The sequence below is a fragment of the Peromyscus maniculatus genome, chromosome 5, assembly GCF_049852395.1.
Source record: "Peromyscus maniculatus bairdii isolate BWxNUB_F1_BW_parent chromosome 5, HU_Pman_BW_mat_3.1, whole genome shotgun sequence".
In the NCBI taxonomy this organism is placed as follows: Eukaryota; Metazoa; Chordata; class Mammalia; order Rodentia; family Cricetidae; genus Peromyscus; species Peromyscus maniculatus.
The window spans coordinates 4,095,726-4,119,640 of NC_134856.1; the positions used below are offsets into that span (position 1 = coordinate 4,095,726).

At 37.1% G+C, this 23,915-nt stretch overlaps 1 pseudogene; it reads left to right on the forward strand.

The window, feature by feature from the left end:
• Nucleotides 1–18,096: 18,096 nt before the first annotated feature.
• Nucleotides 18,097–18,607, forward strand: LOC102919545 (proteolipid protein 2 pseudogene; annotated as a pseudogene).
• Nucleotides 18,608–23,915: the final 5,308 nt, after the last annotated feature.

The following is a 23,915-nucleotide window of genomic DNA, read 5'->3' on the forward strand; positions in this document are numbered from 1 at the left end:
GTGTTTCATTTTATAAGTGGAAATAAGGATGGTAAAAGCAGAGTCACTGAAGCTTAGGGTGGAGATTGTGTATGGGTTAAAGACAAGGCTGCAGAAGTAGAAAGGTGAAGTTTGGGCAGGTTATGAAGGATAGAGAACATCAAATTTAATGAATTGGTGGTCTTTTCATGAGCAGTAGTAAGCAGACACACCATTTACATTCGTGTATAAAATGATGTATTTTGTATCTTAGGGAAATCAGTTCAGTAGTTGGAAATGAAATAGAAGAAAAAATGGCTGCTGGCTAAGAATCCAGGTAGGAGATTGGTGTCAAAGTCTCTGGACCATTTCTGAAATATTCACTGAAAGCAAATTTTTTCCTTAAAATTGTGGACCTTGCAGTATTTAGTATTAGAAACAAAATAAATAAATAAATAAATAAATAAATAAATAAATAAATAAATCCATTTCTCTTATACAATTTTGCCCTATTTAAAATGTTTAAATGTCCGTGGAAGGTTTTGTTTATATTGATAATTTATAGTCTTACAACTATGTATATTATTAAGTGATATTATATTTTATTTCTCTTTTATAGATGTGGAGAAATAAAAAAGAATAAATAAAAAAGACCAAATATATTTAAAAATGCCATTCTATTTAATATGCATGTTATCAAGGGTTAAGCTATATAAATGCACTCCTGAATAAGTGGATAAATATAAAACCAATGAAATATACATAGAAAAAATAAGAGCAGAGGATAAGAAGGGCAACAGAAGGTCAGTATTACCATAGAAGATCTAAGTAGGGATTATAGGATGTTGTATATAGAAAAAGAAAACAAATTAAAATTCTAAGTAATGCCAGAGTAGCAAATAGGCTCATGAGAGCAAAGACATTGATGTATACTCACAGGCAATGTGAGCCAGAAGGACTTTGCACTGCCTGGAATTATATAACATGGAAAGGCAAACAGTTCATGATCTCTCTTATATTAGGAATATAAAAAACAGCCAAGTACCTAACATAAAATGTAGAATAATGATTACCAGTGTTAGGGAGAAAAGAGAAATTGGAGACATACTGATCAAATAGACAATTTTCAATGTATAAGCCTATGAGCTCCAGAGGGCAAAATTGTGCATGACATTTGGTTTATTAATAATGTAAAACTGCAACTTGCTTAATGACGCTAAAGTTTTCTTATCACACACATACACATACAGATACTAGGTAAATAAAGAGATGTTATTTCAGTTAGTGTGGTCAAATTAATAGTTTTACAGTGAACACCTAAATTATTTATATTCAATAACACATGAATACTAAAATATATTTATACCATATATATGTGTGTATATGTGTGTGTGTATGTGTGTGTGTATGTGTGTTTTTTCAATTATATCTATGTGTGCATGATAAATGAGTGCAGGTACATATATACCATGGGGTACATGTGAAAGTCAGAGGGAAACCATTGGGAGTTGGCTCTCTCCTTGAATTGTGGGTTGTACTGCTTGAATTCAGGTGTCAGACTTGTACAATAAGTTGTTTTACTACATGGAGCCATATTTTCAGCCCTGAAGTATATTTTTGTGTCACAATTGCATCCCAGCAAACCTGGAGAAAGTAATTATACTGAGCCAAGGAGTCAGCTCGACCCAAGCTCCAGTGAACCTGTGTTCTTTGTAGGCACAATGGTCCTGTGTTAGACTTTATTTTCCACTTAGAATCTGCTTTTATTTCCTTAAAGAAGTTGTTGATCTCTAGCTGTAACTAAAAGCAGAGATCACTTGCTTCTTAAAGTACTTCAAAGAACTGATGAGTGTATGAAAATAATCTACAATGTTGCAGAATTCACAAAAGAATTCTACAATTTTTGACAAAAACACTATAACAGCTATTCACAAAGACATTACTCTGGCTTCTGGAAATAGGGTCCATTGTAGTAATTTTGCATCATGAATGGCTCCTTTTTGTGATCATGTATTATACTTATAACAATGGAAAGAGCATGCTGCCTTGAGTTGATTTATTTTGATGACAACAGTTGGTCAAACACATACCAAAGAGTAAACAGTTATAAACAAAATGGTGCCTGACTGACAGGTTCAGATTTCATTGCCAAATGATTATTGATCACTTATCTCCTCTGCTTATATCCTCCTTGGGATTTTAAGAAATCAAAACATACATAATTCTGTTTATTGTTTGATAGCTTCAGGTAGAACCTGTCAGATTCTCCTGGCATATAAAAGTAAAAGATGAATGTCACAAAATGTTCGTTTGTGTGAGAAGATGGAAAGAATTCTTGGGACTGCTATCTCATCCATTCTAAGTTTACTATTGATGGTGAGATGATGATCATGGGATAATTCCTGAATTGAGAACAGGCATTAAATATAACCTATGATGCCTATGAGCAACCTGATATTACATATACAAAATAAACCAAGATTGTACATTGCTGAAATAGTTTTGCTTATTCCTTCTCTCCATATAAGTGTTCTTCTGGCCATTTTTCCTCGACAAGTGTTCTAATTTTGAGAATAAACTATCAATTTACTCTGGTTAAGCGGGAAAAGTTCCAGTAATACAGTTACAGAGAAATTTGTTACTTAACTTTGGTCCATCTATCTGAGGCCATGTTCCCTTAGGTTATGACTTTCATCGTGGTATTTCTTGTCCCTGTTTTTCCTGAGATGATTATCAGCTTTCAAACATGATGATTGGATTTGTTCTATATGGACTTGGGAAAGGATATGTTTTTTCTTTGTATTTTAATAGCCACCACCACCAATAGGGAGGAATTACTTTTCTAAGTAAAAGAGTTCTACCCTTTTTATCTTTTTATTGTACCAATGAATAATCTCTGCTCAGTTAACATGAAACTTGCCTGGATTCTATATTATTTATACCTGTTTGAACTCATTAAATACTTTCTAGTTCTTTCTAGTGGAAGGAGAAAACAAATTTGGGTATCAATTCAGACACTGTTTCATTTCATCAGCTGTTTACTTATTGATCAGCAATTATAAGTAACTTTCTTATTCTTCCCTCTTATAAAAGGAAAATGGTGAGATATAGTTTATATAAACTAAATTTTACATTTTACTTTATCTAAATAAAAATACAGAATAAGGGAAAATATACCAGTGAACTGACATTTGCCTATTTAAATATCAGAATTAATGAAAATACCTATGATATTACATGACCCCTTTGGAACACAATTTTGTATGTTTCATGGTAGCAAGGAACAAATGTTTCCTATTTGAGAAACTCAGCTTGTAATTAAAAGGACATACTTGAGTCATTTGGTAAGGGATGCTTTAATGAGTCACTAGTCACAAAGAACTTGTAGAAAATAATAAAATTTTCATTTTATTTCCTTTATTTCTAAAGACACTTATATTGAGAATAATTACTCTGGTGGTCTATTAATGGAAACAAGATTGTGAATGTGACTTGATGCTCTCTGACTCTAGAAGATACCATTAGACCTGAAGTAAAATATTGATTTTAAGAAAAATGTACTGTAATTGTAGATAGGCATTTCTCACACAAGGCAGGTGTGTTTTAACCACAAGTACAAGATTTTGGGGATATGTATCAGTGTTAGGGGTGAGCTCACTTATCAGTATATATGGTGATATTTTATTTGTACTGAAATGTGATTTTATTTGTATGTTAATAAATAAAGTTGCCTGGGGGTCAGAGCTAATAGCAAGCCATAACAGAGCTGGGCGTTTGTGGCGCACACCTTTAATCCCAGCACTTGGTAGGCAGAGTTAGGTAGATCTCTGTGTGGTCAAGGATACAGCCAGCATTGGAGACACATGTCTTTAATCTTCATACCAACCATAGAAGATCTGGAGGTCTGTACAGACAGGCAGTGACAAGGCGGTCATGTGGTTGGGTTTATAAGCAATGAGAAGGCAGAACATAAAGTCTATATAAAGACAAACACTCAGGAAGTAGGTCTCTCTTGGCTGAAGAGGATCGCTGAAGCAGGAAGGGTAAGGCTCTTAGCTCTGACCTCTTGGGCCTTTATCTTTACATTGGCTCTGTGTTTCTTATTTAATAAGATGGTTACTTCTACAAGTACATGTAGAGTTCAAAGGTCAACATCAAGATCCTTCTCCAATTACTTCTCTAATCTCATTATTTGAGAAAGATTGTCTGAAACTAGAACTCATCAATTTGGCTAGAATGTCTAGTAGACAAGGCCCCAAGATCCATCTGCCTTTATATCCTTGAATTAGGATGACTTATGCATGCTAATATGCTGGGTGCTGGGTGCTGGGTACTGGGTGCTGGGTGCTGGGTGCTAGGGATCTTAACCAAGGTTCTTTCACTTGTATATAAAGTACTTTATCCACTCATACATATCTATAGCCTGCAAAATTTTTAGTAAACAAGGTGGCAAAAATCAACAATAAGGACTGAGATAATTGAGAGGAATCAATCACAGCACATGTATGTCAGCATCAATGGATATTGTCACAAATAAATAAAATACAATTAATAAACAAGATCCTCTGCTCAAGTACAGGCCATGCCATTCAGAAGAATGTATAGGCCTCATACATTGGAACTTCCCCACTCCCTTGTTTCCTACAGGCACAATCTTCCACCATCTGCCCACAACCTATTGTTATGTCCCTGCCCACAACTCCAGTGGATATTCCTTGCTCAAGTACAGGCTGCACCAGCCAGAAGAACAGGTAGACAAACTTAGGCAGAGACTCCCTGCTGTCCCAGAAGCCAAGTCAGCCACTAGAATTTTAGATAAGCCTCCTACACACAACTTCCTCCAGTCTCCGGGTACCCCCTCTACATTATCCCTAATCTTCCCTCTCCCCCTTCATTCTGTGTCCCAGCCCTCAACTGGGGTGGGGACCCCCTGCTAGACAAGAGCCCATGGCAGCTATAGAAGGCCAGCCACAACCTGCAATGGAGAACCCTTGCTCAATCATAGGCCACACAGTCCAGACAACCAGAGAAGAAATAGAACTGAAGGAACCAAACGCCCATCCAAAAAAACAAACCCCCAAATTGTCACCTAAACCTATAATAATTTCAAACTCTGATGCCTAGGAGCAGGTGTGGTGGTATTCTAATTGTACTGAAATGTGATTTTGATTGTATGTTAATAAATAAAGTTGCCCGGGGGTCAGAGCTATTAGAGCCATAGCAAGAGTGTGGCGGTGGTGGCACACGCCTTTAATCCCATAGATCTTTGTGTGTTCAGGGATACAGCCAGCATTGGAGACATATGCCTTTAAAACCTGGGTGGGCTGTACATACAGACAGTGATGAGGCAGTCACATGTTTGGGTTTACAACCAATGAGAAGGCAGAATGACTCTGAAACGACTTACACACAGGGAAATAGCTCTCTTTTGGGAAGCTGAGACCACCGCAGGAGGAAGGGTGAGATTTTAGCTCTGAGCTCTGACCTCTTGACTTTCTCTTTTACATTGGTTCTGTGTTTCTTATTTAATAAGACGGTTGGTTACATCTACAAGCAGGGGATGGGGATGATGGCTCAGCTGTTGAGAACATTGACTGATCTTCCTGAGGACCTGGGTTTAATTGCCAGCAACCACATGGCAGCTCATAACTGTTCGTAATTACAAATTCTGACACTTACACACACACACACACACACAGACACACACACACACATATATATATATACATACATACATACATACACACACACACATATATATATATATATATATATATATATATATATATATATATATATATATATATATATATATGTATATATATATATATATATATGCAGTTAGGGCATCGATGCACATTAAATAAAAATAGTTAAATTGTTTAGACAACCAGGGTAATATGTCACCATCAGAGCCCAACTATCCTACTACATAAAACCTTGAATATTCTATCATATCTGAAGCATAAGAAAAAGTCATTAAAACCAACTTTATGAAGCTAATAAAAGTCCATAAAGGGAATTGGATAAACCCCTTAAAAGTGGAGGAAAATTTTAAAAAAAAAAAGAGAGAAATGAATAAATCCCATTTTTATAAGCCAAGAAAGCTGAGGAAAAAATAAATACTTGAAGGAAATGAATAAAACAGTTAAAGACATGAAGATGGAAATAGAAACAATAAAGAAAACACAAACTGAGGGAATTCTGAAAATGTAGAATCTAGATGCACAAAGAGGAACTGCAGATCCAAGCCTCACCAACAGAATACAAATGATGAAAGAACAAATCTCAGTCTTTGAAAAATGTGAAGGAAGAAATATATATATATACCAGTAAAAGAAAATATTAAATAAAAAAAATCCTGACACAAAACATCCATGAAATCTAGGACATTATAAAAAGGCCAAGCTTAAAAATAATAAGATAGAAGGAGGAAAAGAATCCCAGCTCAAAGGCCCAGAAAATATTTCCATCAAGGTTATATGAGGAAATTTTCCTGACCTAAAGTAGGATATGCCTATAAAAGCAGAAGAAGCATACAGAACACCTAATAGATTGGAACAAAGAAGAAATTCTCCTCACCACATAATAATCAAAACACTAAACATACAGAAGAAAGAAGAATACTAAAAGATGCAAGGGAGAAAAAGCCAGGAACATATAATGGTAGTCCTATTTGAATTACTTCCAACTTCTGAATGGAGGCACTAAAAGCTAGATGACCCTTCAAAGATGTCCTCCCTATTCTAAGAGACCACAAATACCAGCCTACACTACTATACCTAGCAAAACATTCAATCACTATAGATGGAGAAAACAAGATATTCAATGATAAAGTCAAATTCATATAATATCTACATCTAAATCCAACCCTACAGAAAATACTAGAAAAGAAAACTCCAAGCCAAGAATGTTAATTACACCCATAAAAACAAAGAAAATAATAAACTCAAACCAGCAAATCAAAAATAAGTGAAACACAGACAAATACACACAGAAAGACACATACCACCCCCTACTAACAACAACAACAACAAATTAACAAGAATTAGCAGTCATTGGTCTTTGATATCTCTCAATATTAATAGTCATTTGTCAATAAATAGACACAGGCTAAAAGAATGAATGCAAAAGCAGGATCCCTCCTTCTGGTGCATCCAAGAAATACATCTCAACATGGAAGACAGACTTTGCCTTATTGTCAAGGGTTAAAGAAAGATTTTCCAAGCAAATGGAAGTTGGTGTAGCCATTCTAATACCTAATAAAATAGGCTTTAAATCAAAGTTAATCAAACAGACAGGGAAGGGCACTTCATTCTTACTGAAGTAGGAATCCATCAAGATGAATTTTCAGTTCTTTTATGCCCAGAAAACAAGAGCACCCACATTTGTAAAAGTAACATTACTGAAGCTTAAATAACACATCTACTATCACACAATGATAGTAGGGGACTTCAATACTCCACTCTCACCAATGGACATGTCATCCAGAAAAAAATAAACAGAGAAATACTGGAGCTAACAGACATTATAAACCAAATGGGCCTAACAGTTATTGACAGAACATTTCACACAAACACAAAAAGAATATGTCTTATTTTCAGCACCTCACAAAACTTTCTCCAAAGCTGACCACATACTTTGTCACAAAGCAAGTCTCAACAGATACAAGAAAATTGGAATAACACATTACATCCTATTAGACTATCGTGAATTAAGGGTGGATTTTTAACAACAACCGAAACAAGAGAAAAGCCTACAAACTTATGGAACAACTCTCTACTGAATTATCACTGGGTCAAGGAAGAAACTAACAAAATTTAAGACTCCCTAGAACTTAATAAAATGAGTGCCCAACAGACCCAAACTTGTGGAACACAATGAAAGCTCTGTGAAGAGAAAAATTTATAGCACTGAGTACCTACATAAGGAAAGGGGAGAAATCTTATACAAGCGACTTAACAGCATACCTGAAAGGAACAATAGGAAGCAAGCACATCAAAGAGGAGTCTATGATAGAAAATAATCAAACTAAGGGCTGAAAACAAAACAACATAAAAATAAAAATGAAAACAATAAAAAATGAAACAAAGAATTGGTTCTTTGAGAAAATTAGCAAGATAGACAATCCCTTGTCCAAACTAAGCAAAAGACACAGAAAGAATGTCCAAATTAACAAAATCAAAGACAAAAAGGAACATAACTCCAGACACTGAGGAAATATAAAGAATTATTAGGTCATATTTAACAACATGTATTACACAAAATTGGAAAAATATAAAAGTAATGGATAATTTTCTCAATATGTAACATTGACCAAAGTTAAGTCAAGATCTGATAAACAATTTAAGTAGACTTAAAACCCCTAAGGATACAGAGGCAGTCATTAAATGTCTCCCAACCCAAAACAGCCCAGATCTAGGTCTTTTTATTGCAGAATATTACTAAATCACATTGTCAAAGAAGAGCTAATGCCGATACTCCTCAAATTATTCACAAAACAGAAACAGAAGGAACATTGTCAAATTCATTTCATGAGGCCACAGTCACCCTGATACCCAAACTGTCATAAATACAGATGCAAAAATATTCAGTCAAATGCTTGCAAACCAAATCCAAGAACATATCAAAAAGATCATCCAACATAATCAATTAGGCTTTATCCCAAAGGTACAGGCATTGTTCAACATATGAAAATCTGTCAATGTTATCCACCAAATTTAAAAAAAAGAAAGAAAAAAACAAGTGATCATCTCATTAAATGCTTAAAAAAAAGCCTTTGACAAAATCCAACCTCACTTTTTGATAAATGTCTTAGAGACATTAGAGATACAAGGAACATATGTAAAAATAACAAAGGAAATTTACTGCAATCCATCAGCCAACATCAAATTAAATGGAGAGAAATTCCACTAAAATCAGGAACAAGATAAGACTATACACTCTCTCCATACCTATTCAATATAGTTCTCCAAGTTCTAACTAGAGCAATAAGACAAGTAAAAGATGTCAAAGTGATACAAATTGAAAAGGAAGAAGTCAAAGTGTCACTATCCACAGGTGATATGATAGTATATATAAGTGATCCCAAAAATTCTACCACAGAGCTCCTACAGCTGATATTCACCTTCATGGAAGTGGTTGGATAAAACTCTGACTCAAAAAAATGAAAGAAAAAAATCAATAGCACTCTTATATACAAATGACAAACTGACCATTAAAGAAATCAGGGAAACAACATACTTCACAGTAGTCTCAAATAATATAAAATATTATAGGGTAACTAACAAAGCAAGTGAAAGACCCATATGACAAAAAATTGAAGAAAGAAATTGAAGAAAACATGAGAAGATGGAAAAATTTCCCATTAACATGGAACAGTAGTATTAATATAGTAAAAATGACCATCTTACCACAAACAATCTACAGATTCAATGCAATCCTCATCAAATTTCCAATACAGTTCTTTACAGAACTTGAAATGAAAATCCTCAATTTCATATGGAAGAAAAAAGGCCTACCATAGTTAAAACAATCGTGATCAATAAAAGACCTTCTGGAGGTATCACCATCTCTGCTTTCACACTCTGCTGCAGAGTTATAATAATAAAAACCCTGTGACATTGGCACACAAAAAAGACCTATTCATCAAGGGAAATGAATCAAGTTCCAAGACATAAATCCCCACAACTATGAACATCTGAGTTTTTATAAAGAAGTCAGAAATACACCAAGGAAAGCATCTTCAACAAATGATGTTGGTATAACAGGATGTAGGCATGTAGAAGAATGCAAACAGATCCATATCTATTGCCTTGCACAAAACTCAAGTCTACGTGGATCAAAGACTTCAACATAAAACCATATACACTGAACCTGAAAGAAGAGAAAGTGGGGAATAGCCTTGAATGTATTGGTACAGAAAAAAACTTCCTCAGCAAAACACAGGTAGTTCAGGCACTAAGATCAACAATTAGTAAATGAGACCGAGTGAAACTGAGAAGCTTCTGTAAGGAAAAAGACAGCATCAAGAGGACAAAACAGCAACCTACAAAATTGTAAAATATTTTTACCAACTCCAAATACAACAGAGGGCTTATCTCCAAAATATATAAGAACCCAAGAAACTAGACATCAATAAACCAAATAATCCAATTGAAAATGGGGTACAGATCTAAACAGAGAATTTTCAATAGAGGAATCTCAAATGACTGAGAAACAATTACATTCATGTTCAACGTACTTAGCCATTAAGTATGCAATTTGACATGCAAATCAAAACTACTTTCAAATGCCATCTTACACCTGTCACAATGGCTAAGATCAATAAGACAAATGACAGCTCAAGGTGGCAAAGATGTGGAGTAAAGAGATCTTCTCCTACATTGCTGGTGGAACTGCAAACCTTTACAGTCACTATGGAAATCAATATATCAGTTCCTCAGAAAATAGAAAATCAATATACCTCAAGATCCAGCTCTACCACTGTTGGGCATATATCGAAAGGATGTGCAATCATACCTCAATGATATCTACTCAAAAATGTTCATAGTAGCTTTATTTATAACAGCCAGAAAGTAGAAACAACTAGATATTCCTCAACCAAGCATTAGATGAAGAAAATGTGATACATTTACACAATGGATTTTTTTTACTCAGTTTAAAAAAACATGACCCCATGAGATTTGCAGGCAAATGGATAGAGCTAGAAGGAATCATCCTGTGTGAGGTAACCCAAATTCAGAAAGACAAACATGGCGTATACTTACTTAGAAGCGGATATTGGTTGTAAAGGACAATCATGTTACAATCCACAGACCCAGAGAGGCTGTGTAACAAGGAGGGCTCAAGTATGTATGCATGGATGTCCCCAGGAAGGGAAAATATGTTTTATGGGTGGACTGTGCACAGTTTGGGATGGGAACAGGAGTGATCAGGCATGGGGAAAGAGAACATGGATGGAGATAGAAAGTACTGGGAAAGATGACTGGAATTTGGGGGGCTCTTGGGTGGCAATGTGGAAAACTAGTGCAGGATAAACTTCCTGGAATCTACAAAGGTGACCCTAGTAGTGGGGTATATGAAGCCTGAACTGCCATCTTCTGTAACCAGTTATTACTTCCAGAGGAGGGACTGGGGTACCAACTCACTCACAAAACCTTCCACCTACAATTTGTCCTGGCTGCAAAATGGGCTGGGGTAATGGTGGCACAAACTTGCAGGAGTGGCTAACCAATAATTGGTCCAACTTGAGGCCCACACCATGAGAGGGAGCCCATGCCTGACACTGCCTGGATGGCCAAGAACCAGAGACTGGATATCCCACAGACCTAGGATAGAACCAAATACAACTGGCACAACAAGTAGTCTATAAATTTATTCCAAATGACATTTTGCTATATTCATAAATCATTTTCTAGCCCTACTGTCATCAGAGAGGTTTCATTCAGCAACTGACGGGTGTAATGCAGAGATCCACAGTCAACTATTAGGTGGAGTTCAAGTAACCCTGAGGAAGGATCATAGGAGCTAGAGGGGTCAGGTAACCAGATCAACATGGTCCACAGAATCAACTAAGCAGAGTTCACAGGTTCTCACAGAAATATAAGTGACCATCACAGAACCGGTATGGGTCTGAGCTAGGTTCTCATATGTTGTATTTCACATTTGTGTAGTTTGGTGTTCTTGCATGATTCTACCAGTGGGAGTGGGGGTGTCTCTGACTCTTCTTCTTTCTCTCCGGACCCATTTCCTCCTACTGGGCTGCCTTGGCCAGTCTTGACGTGAGGCTGTGTGTCTAGTCTTATTGTAATTATTTATGCTGTGTTCAATTTATATCCCTGGGAAGCATGCTTTATTCTGAAGGGAAATGTAAGAGCAGTGGGTATGAGGGACAGGGGATGTGGGGAGGGGGAATGAGGGGATTGGAGAAAAAATTTTAAAAAGACAAATAAAAATGAAATAATAATTACCCCTTATCTGGAAATGAAATCTCAATACTACCAATTCGAAATGTTCCTGTGCTCTCGTTACCTATTTCAAATAGAAACCAGATGTGCTCATTGTTTCTACTCCTATATTTCAATTTTTCTGAAGTCACACACAGATAGATGAAAAACTCAAAACCACAGAGGGCATTTATGTCTCCACTTAGTGTCCTAGGAACTACTGATACACTGTTATTGAAGACATGTGTTAACAGGCTGAAAAATAATTTACAAACTTACAGACATCAGGAAGGTTTTTATTGAGCTGCAGAAGACAAACACTTGTTTCTAAAACAATATTTTACTCTGGATATCTTTCTTTCTTTTTTCTATTATGTGTGTTTCATATTGTGAGTGCCCATAGGTGTATGGGCACACATATTCAGGAACTCATATGCAGAAGTTAGAGAACTTCATTGTGTATCTTCCTCTACCTATCACCACCTTCCTTATTCCTTTGAGAAATTCTCACTAAATGTGAAGCTTTCCATTGCAGGCAGGGTAGCTGGTCATTAAGGTCCCAGGATTTACCTGTATCTTCTCATCACTGGGGTTATAGAGACATGTGGTCACACCAGTCTTTATGTGGATACTGGAGATTCAAACTTGGTCCTCAAGCTTACACAGCAGCTGTGCCTATGCACTGAGTCATCTCCTTATACTATCCTTATCACAGTATGCCATAAATCATAACTTACAATGGGATACCTTATACCTTACAATTAATAATTCAATACTACATCTGACCCAATGTCTAGTTTTCTATGTGCACTGATTGCAATGTGAATTCATTCTCCTTAAGTCTGCCTTCCTAGTTTCTTACCTGTGTTAATAAGACAAGACAAGAGAAGCAATATGGCACCACAAAATTATAACATAATACAAAACATGTGCCTTTGGTAATGGTAAGCCTGTACTCTTTCCAGGATAGTCTGTAATACAGGGAATAAATATCCTTCCCTCTCCATAGATAAGATTGAGGGAAAGACTGAAGCAATAAGGCCTAAAGAGCAGCTTCATTATTTACTCCTAAGTTACACACACACACACACACACACACACACACACACACACACACACACACACACACACTTTCATATGTATGTGTATAGCATACACAGTCACATTTATACACACATGCAGACGTTGATTGTAAAGATGCATTTACACAGTATTGTCTCCCTTTCCCTGCAGTTTGATCACTTCATTGTCTCAGTGATGATACTTGACCTTCTCTGGCTCTTTGTCCATTTCCTACGGAGACTACACAAACAACATCTCATGGGACTGAGATTGGATGATATAGACAGGTTGCCAATAATGTCACTATGATCTTTTACTTTTAGCTTCTAAATAGTTTAGTTTAAGAATTAAATGAAGTATTTCTTAAAAGTTTAATGAAGTAATGTAGTGCAATTTTTATGTTTATCCAGTAATTTAGGCATTCTATACTAATGTGTTTTGGCAAAGCAAATCAGATTTCAGAAAATGACACCAAACTGATCACCTTTTTTTTTCTTTTTTTTTTTTCTATCTTTTTTTTTTTTACAGACACAGTAATAGCATTTCAATCTCCAACCACTTTACCACATACAGAACTTCTTATAAGGTAATTTTTTTTCAGAAACTTTATTGCTCTTAAATCAATAAAACTCTACAGAAAGACTTCACCCATACCTAGGCATAGAATTTTCATCTCTCTCTCTCTCTCTCTTTTTTTTTTATCACCATTAGGTCTTCACACAGCATTGACAGGATGTGTGAAATACCCTGGTTCCAGCGGTTCCTTGCTTTCACCAGGATTTCTCAGACTCCAGTAATTCTGTTCATCTTGGGCTCCCCACATCTGACATTTCTACCAAAACGCTCTCAGTGTCTTGTAAAACCCCTTTGTGTTTCATTCATGAAAATTAAATTCTAAACACATATCTCCTACATAGGCTTTACAGATTTCTAAAATTAACATAACTGTCCATCTATGGAAGATGGTGGATTGTTGCAATTTACATAAATAATGTATTGAAAAACAAATCACTTACCGTTTACTTTTCCATCAATATTTCAGGTACTGCATCCCTATAGCCTCCTGTGTTTTTCAAGAGAAAAATTTAAGTAAGTGCACATTAGTGATTTTTTTCATTAAACTATACTGCTTAATTTATTCTCTGCATATTTTGCATTTCTTAAGGATACATATTGGATATTGTCCATATCACACAGTATTATAATTTCATAAGCCAGTTATAATTATCTCAAACATTTATTATTGAATTAGAAATTTGCTTCATAATCAGGCAATTTTCTTTCTTTGAATACAGAGATTAACACGAATAACTATGTAGATGGAATGTCAACAAGGGCGACAGACAGGAGAACATCGAACTTACAGTTGTCACATGAATGCAGTGAATTTCATTTTGACTTGTTAATGCATGCTTGTCTAGATAAATAAGGCATATAACATATGCACCAATAATCCCATCACTATTTTTATTGGTTAAGCTTTATATGAAACACATCATTCACCTTAGAAAATATAAGGCAAAGTTTGTTTTACTCACTGTAGTTGAAAAAAGAAAGTTAGATGGGAATTTAAAGAACCTTGAACATTGCAACATTTAAGGAGAGAGGAAAATCAGAAAGCCATCTCTAACATCCTCCTGCACAGGACGCACATGCATGGAATCAGCTTTGCCCTTTTGAAAATTTCTAGCTGACCTTTAGAGAAGCTGAGCTTCTAGGGCTCAGCAGTAATAAAAGAAAGTGTTTCTTATACTGTTACCAATTGTGAACAAAGGAAAATTCATCTACGACTAAAAAATATGTCCTTGGCTTGCTTAACAACTGTTCATTTTAAGCTCATGAATAGGGATGCTATTTTAAAAGCTACTTATTTAAATGCTTGTGTATATTCACTTTTAGATGTCTCAATCTGCTATCTAGCAGTTATAATTCAATCAATTGACCATTTTCATGTCTGTAATATGACCATAGTCTGAGTGCCATGTACCACAGAATCAATGCCAGGGTAGAATGTAGAATGAAATACAAATGTTAACAAGCACACACCCTGACAGATGGTACAGAACAAGGGGAGGCACCGGCTAGATAATCAAGGGGAAGGAGTTTTGGCTGCTGCTGACAATCCTTTTTATCAGTTCCTCCCTTATGTAGAAATGGATGTGAGGACTCATGCAAACAGAAGTCTTCCTTTTCTCAGGTCTCTAAAGTTCTCAGCTGCAGTGCTGAGGTTGATTTAGGCCCTTTTAACCTCTCAGCTCTGTGATTTCTCCTTGAACTTCATTACAACTTTTCATCATACATTCCCTTTCTATGCCATGCACCATTTTCAAGAACTAACAAAAAATCCATTCCTCTCAAAATAGAAATTTCCAGACAACACATAAAACAACAATGGAATGTTTGGTAAGAAAACCAATAACATAAAGATAAGATGTGAGTTGCAAGGCAGCAGAAATACTGTGGTCCAGGGAGGGAAAAACAAACAAACAAACAACAACAACAACAACAATAACAACAAAAACCCAGTATGAGCAGGGAACTAAAGGAGTTGTTAAAAAAAAAAGTGGAAGTCTTCTTATAGATTAGAACATTTTATATTGCTGAATTAGATTACCTAAAATTATGTAATTATGAAGAAACATTTGTATTTAATTCTTCTTCATAGAGGCTAGGAAGCCAGAACAAGGTGCCAACATCTATTGAGAGTTTATCAAGGGCCATGTACTGCTTGAATATCAGCTAGAAAGCAGAAGGGCAAGCAACTATGTACAGAAGAGAAAACTTTGGCTGTATGTATTTACTGTATAAGGATCTACTCTTGTCCTTGGAAAACCAAAACTCATTCATCTCACTCATTGTAGATTCTAATCTGAATCAACATGTAGGTCATAAACCCTTTAGGGAGGAAGGAATATTTCATAAGAGGTGTCTAAGACCATCAGGAAACCCAGATATTTATAATACCATTTATAACTATAGCAAGAGTGTAGTTATGAAGTAGTAATGAAAATAATTTTATGGCTGGGGTCACCACATTATGAGGAACTATATTAAAAGTCACAGCATTAGGAAGATTGAGAACCACTGCAGTAGAAGGACACTGACCTATTCCTCAGGTCTGTGTCCTCGTGGTCCTTGCATCTCCAACTCTACGTCTCATCTATAGAATATTAGGGACTGAGTCCTACCACGGTATTGGCATCATTTTCAAATTGTAACTTCTTGTAAATTGTAAGAATACAAATTTAGAGTACATTGAGAAAATAAAAATGAGACAATTATAATTAAGCTTTTGTTAGAGCACATTGTGTAACTATAAAAAAAATTACTGATCCAATCAGATTAAAGTGTTTTTTGTCCTTCAGCTTTAGAGGGTTCCAGTGCTCAAAAGGTTGGTTTTATTGTCTTGAACTTTTGGTAAGGAAGTATATGAGTAATGTAGGGTGGATTCAAGCATTGTCTCATGACTGAAAAGCAAAGGGAAGTCATGAAAACTCGAGGGTTCCAAAATTCCCTTCAGGGGCACACTTCCAACGATCTAAAGACCTCCTGTCAGGCGCCACCTCTTAAAAGCTCCACTACCTCCCAGTATTTACCTAGAAGACAAGTCTTTTGACACATAGGCCTTTGGGGAACATCAAGAATCCAAATTACAAGAAAGCAAAACAAAGAACAAACCATCATTCAAAATGTGGGGTTAAATAACAATGAATTTTTCTTTTGTCCTTTTGAAGCACAAAAACACTTTCATTGTTGTTTAAAAGAAAAACAACAGGAGTAGCAGGATGGGACATCTCAGTAGCTGCTAAGAGGAGGGAAGTGAGAAGAGGCATAGCAAACACCAAAGCCCTGCCCTATGCAGTATGGGTCAACCAGCAACCACACTGTGGAAACTGGGGGAGGGGGGAGTTTTTTGTCTGCTTGCTTTATTTTTAATGAGAAAATCCATAAGTGTCTAGAAAAGCATGCTTAGACGTTTTAGTCAATATCCCAAAGCAAAAGAGAAATTAACAGGGGGAAAGTTATGCTTTTCAGATGTAGAACTCAGAAATGGAAATAGGTTCCAAAGTGATGCCTGATAAGAGCACTGCCTCTGGAAGGGGCTTTTAGAAAGGACAAGTACAGTATTCTTGAGGGCTTACTTAGTCACTCCAATTCCTTGGCATCTTTTCAAGGGAATCGTGATTCTTCTGGGTGGTCCCTGGACAGCTGAATTACAGGATTCTTCAAAGCAGGAGACAATAATAAGTAATGTTCTAATCTTTAGGACAGAGCAGAATCTGACAACTCCATCCAGATCCAGAAGTAGATCTGAGGGTCTATTCTCCCCCCACCTCCCTCTCTCTCTCTTAAAGCATATATTTATTATATGAAAATTTTATACATTCATATAATGGTTATTGATCATACCCACCCATCACTTTTCTAGTCCAAGACTTCCCAGGAAGCCCCTTTACATCTCCCTCCCAACTGCATGCCATCCTATTTATTTGTTGATTTATCTAATTCACTGAGTCTAGTTAGTACTGACTATATGCACATGGATGGGATCATCCACTGGGAAGATGGGAACCAGTAATCACTCTTCTAAACAAAATTAACTCCCCATTCCCTTGAAGTAGTCAATTACCAACAACTTTAGCTTTCAAAGTTAACTCAGTACCCACTGTTGCCGTCATGATAGAAATTTTGTGCAGGTCTTTTGCAGGTAACCACAATTGCTCTGATTTCATTTATCTGACAGCTAGTAGAACTTGATTTCAGAGTGCTCTTCATCATACTCCAGGCATTATAGTCTTTCTGCCTCCTCTTCCACATTGTTATCTAATCCTGAAGAGAGGGGTTTATATAGATGTCCCATCTACAGATGAGAACTCATGATTTATTTTCAGTACTTTTGATAGTAATGAGTCTCTACACTAAACACTATCAACTGTAATAAGATGTCTTTCTGGCCAAGGTTGAATGTAGCACAAAGCCTTGAATATAAACATAAATACTGCTCCTTTCCCCGGGAGGCCCCCTTCCTGGCCAGACAGTGGGACAAACAGCTGGGTGTGCAGCGACTACAAACTCCTCCTGATCCAGAAAATAGAGCTTCTGCATCCCAGCGTCTCCAGCACATACCATGGCGGACTCTGAGCGCCTCTCAGCCCCTGTCTGCTGGTTAGCCTGCACCAGCTTCTCTCCCACCAAAAAAAGGAATTTTCCTGTTTGCTGAGATTGCACTGTGCCTGGTGATTTTAATTTGCTTCAGTGCTTCGACGTCAGCATACTCGTCCCTGTCTGTGATTGAGATGATCATTGCTGCTGTCCTATTTGTCTTCTACATGTGTGACCTGCACTCCAAGATATCATTCATCAACTGGCCGTGGACTGAGTTCTTCAGAGCCCTCATAGCAGCCATCCTCTACCTGATCACCTCCACTGTTGTCCTTGTAGAAGGAAAAGGTAGCTCCAAAATTGCCGCTGGGGTACTGGGCATATTTGCTACATCGCTCTATGGCTGTGATGCCTACCACACCTTCCATCTAAAGCAGCAAAGGCATACAGCAGCCCCTACTGACCCCACAGATGGCCCATGATCCTCAGTCACCTGTCTCTGCTACCTGCAAATAGCTCCTCCATCAAAAACTTCCTCTTGCTGGGTGTGGTGGTATGGGCCTTTAATCCCAGCACTCAGGAGACAGAGACGCGTGGATCTCTGTGAGTTCGAGGCCAGCCAGAGCTACACAGTGAAACCTTGTTAAAAAAAAATACATCCTCCTGTTTCCACAACAATCCCAAACAATTCTCTGACCCCGCTGAAAGTGCTTATGGTACAGGAGATTGAACCTAGAGCCATCTGCATACTAGGCGAGCACTCTCTGCTGAGCTACGTCCCCTGTAAAAGTGCCTTTGATGGGAAGTTTTGTCTTCTAGCCTGCCAATCAATCCTCCTGGGTGTGGTCACTTTTATAGATGTGCCTAGGTCCCCTTTGCTGTGCAATACCAGCAGCTGACATGAGTTCTGCTTGAACCATTCCCTGACATAAGCTACAAGATGAGTGACCCACTACAAATTATCTTTTCTCTGTGCGGAGTGAGCTGTGAAGGGCTAAATAAATAATAAACAGATTGTTAAAATCTAAAAATAAATAAATAAATAAGCATAAATACTTAGGAAGTAGTTGTACAAAATAATTTTTCAGAAAACATCAATAGGGTTTTCCCTAAGGCCTATGACTGACCTAGTCAAGGTTTTTTGTTCGTTTATTTTGTTTTCCAAGTTTGCAATATAGGACATGGATTCCCCTCTGGGGAGCAAGACTCCGTTTCTTTTTAATTTCTTTTATTAAATTTTTAAAATTAATTTTATATAGCAACCACAGTTTTTCCTCCCTTTTCTCCTCTCATTTTCTCTCCCCACCTCCTTTCTACCCACCCATCAACTCCTCAGAAAGGGTAAGGCCTCCCATGAGAGTCAACCAAGAATGGCATATCAAGGCAGGACCAAGCTCCTCCCCCTGCATCAAGGCTGAGTGAGGCATCCCACCATAGGGAATGGATTCCAAAATGCCAGCTCATGTGCCAGGGACAGATCCTGTCTCACTGCTAGGGACCCCACAAACAGACCAATCTACACAACTGTCATCCACATGCAGAAGGCCTAGGTTGATTTCATGCAGGCTCCCTAACTGTGGGTCTAGAGACTGTGAGCTCCCACAAACTCGGGTCAACTGTCTTGTGGGCTTCCCCATCACCATCTTGACACCCCACCCCTTGCTTATATAATCCCTCCTCTCTCTTTTCAACTGGACTCCTGGAGCTCAGCTCAGTTCTTAGATGTAGATCTCTGCATCTGCTTCTATCTGTTACTGGAGAAGGTCAATTCAGGCACCCTCTCCTAATTGCTGGGAGATTTAGCAGGAGTCATCTTGGTAGATTTCTGAGAGTTTCCCTGGTATCAGGTTTCTCCCTAACCTCAAAATCGCCTCCTCTATCAAGATATCTCTTTCGATGCTCTCCCTCTCTGTCCCTCCCCTAACTCAACCATCAATATCCATCATGTTCCTATCTCCTATCCCCTCACTCCATGGCCCCATTCCCCACCCCCAGTTTACCAAAGAGATCTCATCTATTTCCCCTTCTAAGGGCAATCCATGTTTCTCTAGGTATGTGGATTGTAGCCTGGTTATCCTTTACTTTTCATCTAATTCCACTTATGAGTGAACACATACCATGTTTGTCTTTGTGGGTCTGGGTTACCTCACTCAGAATGATTTTTTTCTAGTTCTATCCATTTGTCTGCAAGTTTCATAATGTCATTGTTCTTTTTCTTCTGAGTAACACGCCATTATACAGATATACCACATTTTCTTTATCCACTCTTCAGTTGAGGGGCATCTAGGTTGTTTCCAGGTTCTGGCTATTAGGAATAATTCCACTATGAACATAGTTGAGCAAATGTCCTTGTGGTATAGTTGAGCATCCTTTGAATATATGCCCAAGAGGGGTATTGCTGGGTCTTGGGGTAGATTGATTACCAATTTTCTGAGAAACTGCCATAATGATTTCCAAAGTTTGTACTCCAGCAGTGGAGGAGTGTTCCCCTTACTCCACATCCTCTCCAACATAAGCTGTCATCCGTGGTTTTTATCTTAGCCATTCTGACAGATATAAGATGGTATCTTAGAGTTGTTTTGATTTTCATTTCCCTGATGGTTAAGGATGTTGAGCAATTCCTTAAATATCTTTTGGCCATTTGAGATTCTTCTGTTGAGAATTCTGTTTCAATCTGTATCCCATTTTTAGTTGGATTACTTGGTATTTTGATATCTTGTGTCTTGAGTTCTTCATATATTTGGAGATCAGCCCTCTGTTAGATGTGGTGTTGGCAAAGATCTTTTCCCATTCTGTAGGCCACCATTTGGCAAGAAAGACTCAATATCTATCAAGGGAGTGGTTGAATGTTACCATAAAAATCTTGCTACTATTACACTATTGGGCAACCCTTGCTTAGAAGATTTGTATATCATACATAGCCGAGTAAGGGATAAGACCATTGATGTCTTTTTCCCCTAAACATGCACACATCTTCCAGCACTCTGAAGTCTGGACTGTAGGGAGAGATTTTCTATAAAATTCAGTATCAATTCATCTATGTCCTGTAACAAAGGTGTGTGAGGTATTTGGAAATAATGTCTTTCTATCTAATTGTGGTGGGCAAGTGGAACAGTGGCAATAGCCTGTATGCTTTGGATATCTTTGGGGTCTCCATAACTAATAATGTCCATGGCAGCAACCCATTCTCAACCTGGAGATTTGCATTTAACAATCCATGTGTCCTGGAGTCAACATTGTTTACTAATGTGGAGTACTTCTAATTTCTTTTCAAAAATATTTTTGATTAGCTTATAAACTAGTGCTGTTTCATAAGGCTCCTTCACATAGCTTTAGGTCTGGTTAACTCTCCTCCTGTATTTCCTCTTCCCCATGTCCCTGGCCCTGGCACTGATTGACCCTTTAGCTCCCAGAATTCCCTTCTGATCCATTGTGCCACGTATGTTGTATCATTCAATCTTATTTGTATTTTACTTTGATTGCAAGATAATAACTTCCCCAGGAGCTCCTTCACTCATACTTCACTTGAGTGACACCTTCCCTTGGCTCTACACTTTCCTAGCCCCACCATTCCATTGCCTACTTGGACACTTTTGCCACAGCATTTTCATTCTATACTTTCATTTCTTGGTTCAGTGCTGAGTTTTACTTAAAATAGATATAACTGTAGGACTATTTACTAGTTATTTAATGGAAAGGGGAAATAATGGTGTCTTAATGAGATCAGCCCATCTCTATTTGTGTATTATTAAATGTAATCATATGTAAATTCTAAAATTTATTATTCAGAAGATGATCAGGATTTGAATATCACCTAGGTGCACAGAGCTAATTACCAAACAAAGGACTAATGAATTCAGGTGTTTTTGTCTTATTCCAAAATGGCAAAGAATTCTGTGCTTCTGTTAAAGTGAGAAAGAAGAAAAACACTGGACTGTGGATTATTATTAAACATTTTATTACTTAATACTTTTACTCCAATGTGTAATACTTTCAATTTTTAAATGTTTATGGTGTACATACTAAAAAACACAGAGAAAATTTCCAATGAATTACACATATGGAGGGGCATTTCAATCTCGTGGGTTAGTGATTGTTTCAGCTAATTCTCTTTTGTTATTTGTATGTTTGTTTGTTTGTTTGGTTGGTTGGTTGGTTGGTTTTTCCAAAACAGGGTTTCTCTGTGTAGCTTTGGTGCCTGTCCTGGATCTAACTCTGTAGACCAGGATGGCCTGAAATTCACAGAGCTCTTCCTGGCTTTTCCTCCCAAGTGCTGGGATTAAAAGCGTGTATCACACCACCCAGCTGTTTTAGCTGATTCTTACAGAACAAACAAGGGAAAAATTACTATTAATCAACATTATGAAGGAAGAAAGAGAAGACTAAGGAAATATTGACATCGAACAATGATCATTAAAAAGGACCTGATTTGAAATATAGTTGCCTCTGGGGGGCTTTCTGAATAGTGACTAACTCTCCCTATCCCTAGGTAAGTAAGATACAGTAATGCTTATCTGTTCTATATCCACTTCAGGAAGCAGGCTCATATAGACACTGGTTCTGGACTAGTTGCTAGTATAGTCTGTGACAAAGAATACATGTTTTAAAAGCTTCTAGTCCCTTAAATAAGATGGCAAGACCTGGTAGTATAACTTGTTAAAAAAATCCAAGGGAATTAAAATCAAGAATAATAGTTGTAGTGATTTTCATTGTAGCAAAATAGATTTGCTGTCCTTTGGGAAAAATTCAAATAATTAAAAGTAATGTGCATAAAACTGACCTGAACAGTAATGAGATAATAATTTTTCTAGCTGTGTGTTTGAACACTGTGTTTGTAATTTTATCCTCCAATGCTTCAGTGTATTCATTCACATTTATTGATTGCTGGAAACAGTTACCATTAACAGCAACAACAAGAACATTCAGGAAGCCAAAAAACTTAGTGCTTCTGTCAAATGAAGGAACTATAAAGAAATGCCCTTTCTTTCTTTATCATAGAAACATCTAGTCTACCATAGTTTTTTGTAATCTGAATGTACAAATAGGTTAGGTAAGATGGAATCATAATTTACTTCCTCTTGACTATAAACATGTTTAGAATTTGATATCAATAGGTTATAGGAATTATCATGTCCTTATTGTTGTTTTAAGAACAGTGATAGACAGCTATTACCGAGTATAGAGTTTTCTTTAGATAGATATGAACATGCAAAGATCTAGACAAGTTGACTATAACCAATTCTTGTGAAATCAGGCATTTATCTTCTAAATGACACTATTTATTTATCCACCCATGCATGGATGGCTGCATGCATCAGTTCAGATATTTGACAAATGCTTTCCAAGTTTCTGCCCCATGTCTGACCTGGTTCTATGCCCAAAGGATATAAAAATGCCAAGCACAGGCCACATCTACTTTGTGAGGAGACAGAACACAAAAGCATGTTTCCAATGCAACATGACAGATGGGGTAAATAAAGGGCAAGGAAGTCCCACCTTGAGACCAGAATAAACTCAGCTAGTGCTACAACCAACCATAGGTGCCCTGGAAACCAGCTTCTGCTGATACATTGTTTTTATTATCACAGCTCATAAAGAAGGCTGAAGCCATCCTAAACATTCCTGCTCATAACCCAACTTTCCCCATGTGTTCCTAAATGTTAACACAAGAGGACACTAACAAAAACAAAGAACTATAGAATTATTATATCATTATTACTGTGAAACATATTGTCTCTTGTGAGTTATCTCTCCATTTGTGATAGGAGACAACTAGGAGAGTCAGAGGTGAAAAAAAAAAAAAAAACAACAATCAAATCCTGATTTTGCTGCAACTTGGCCCTA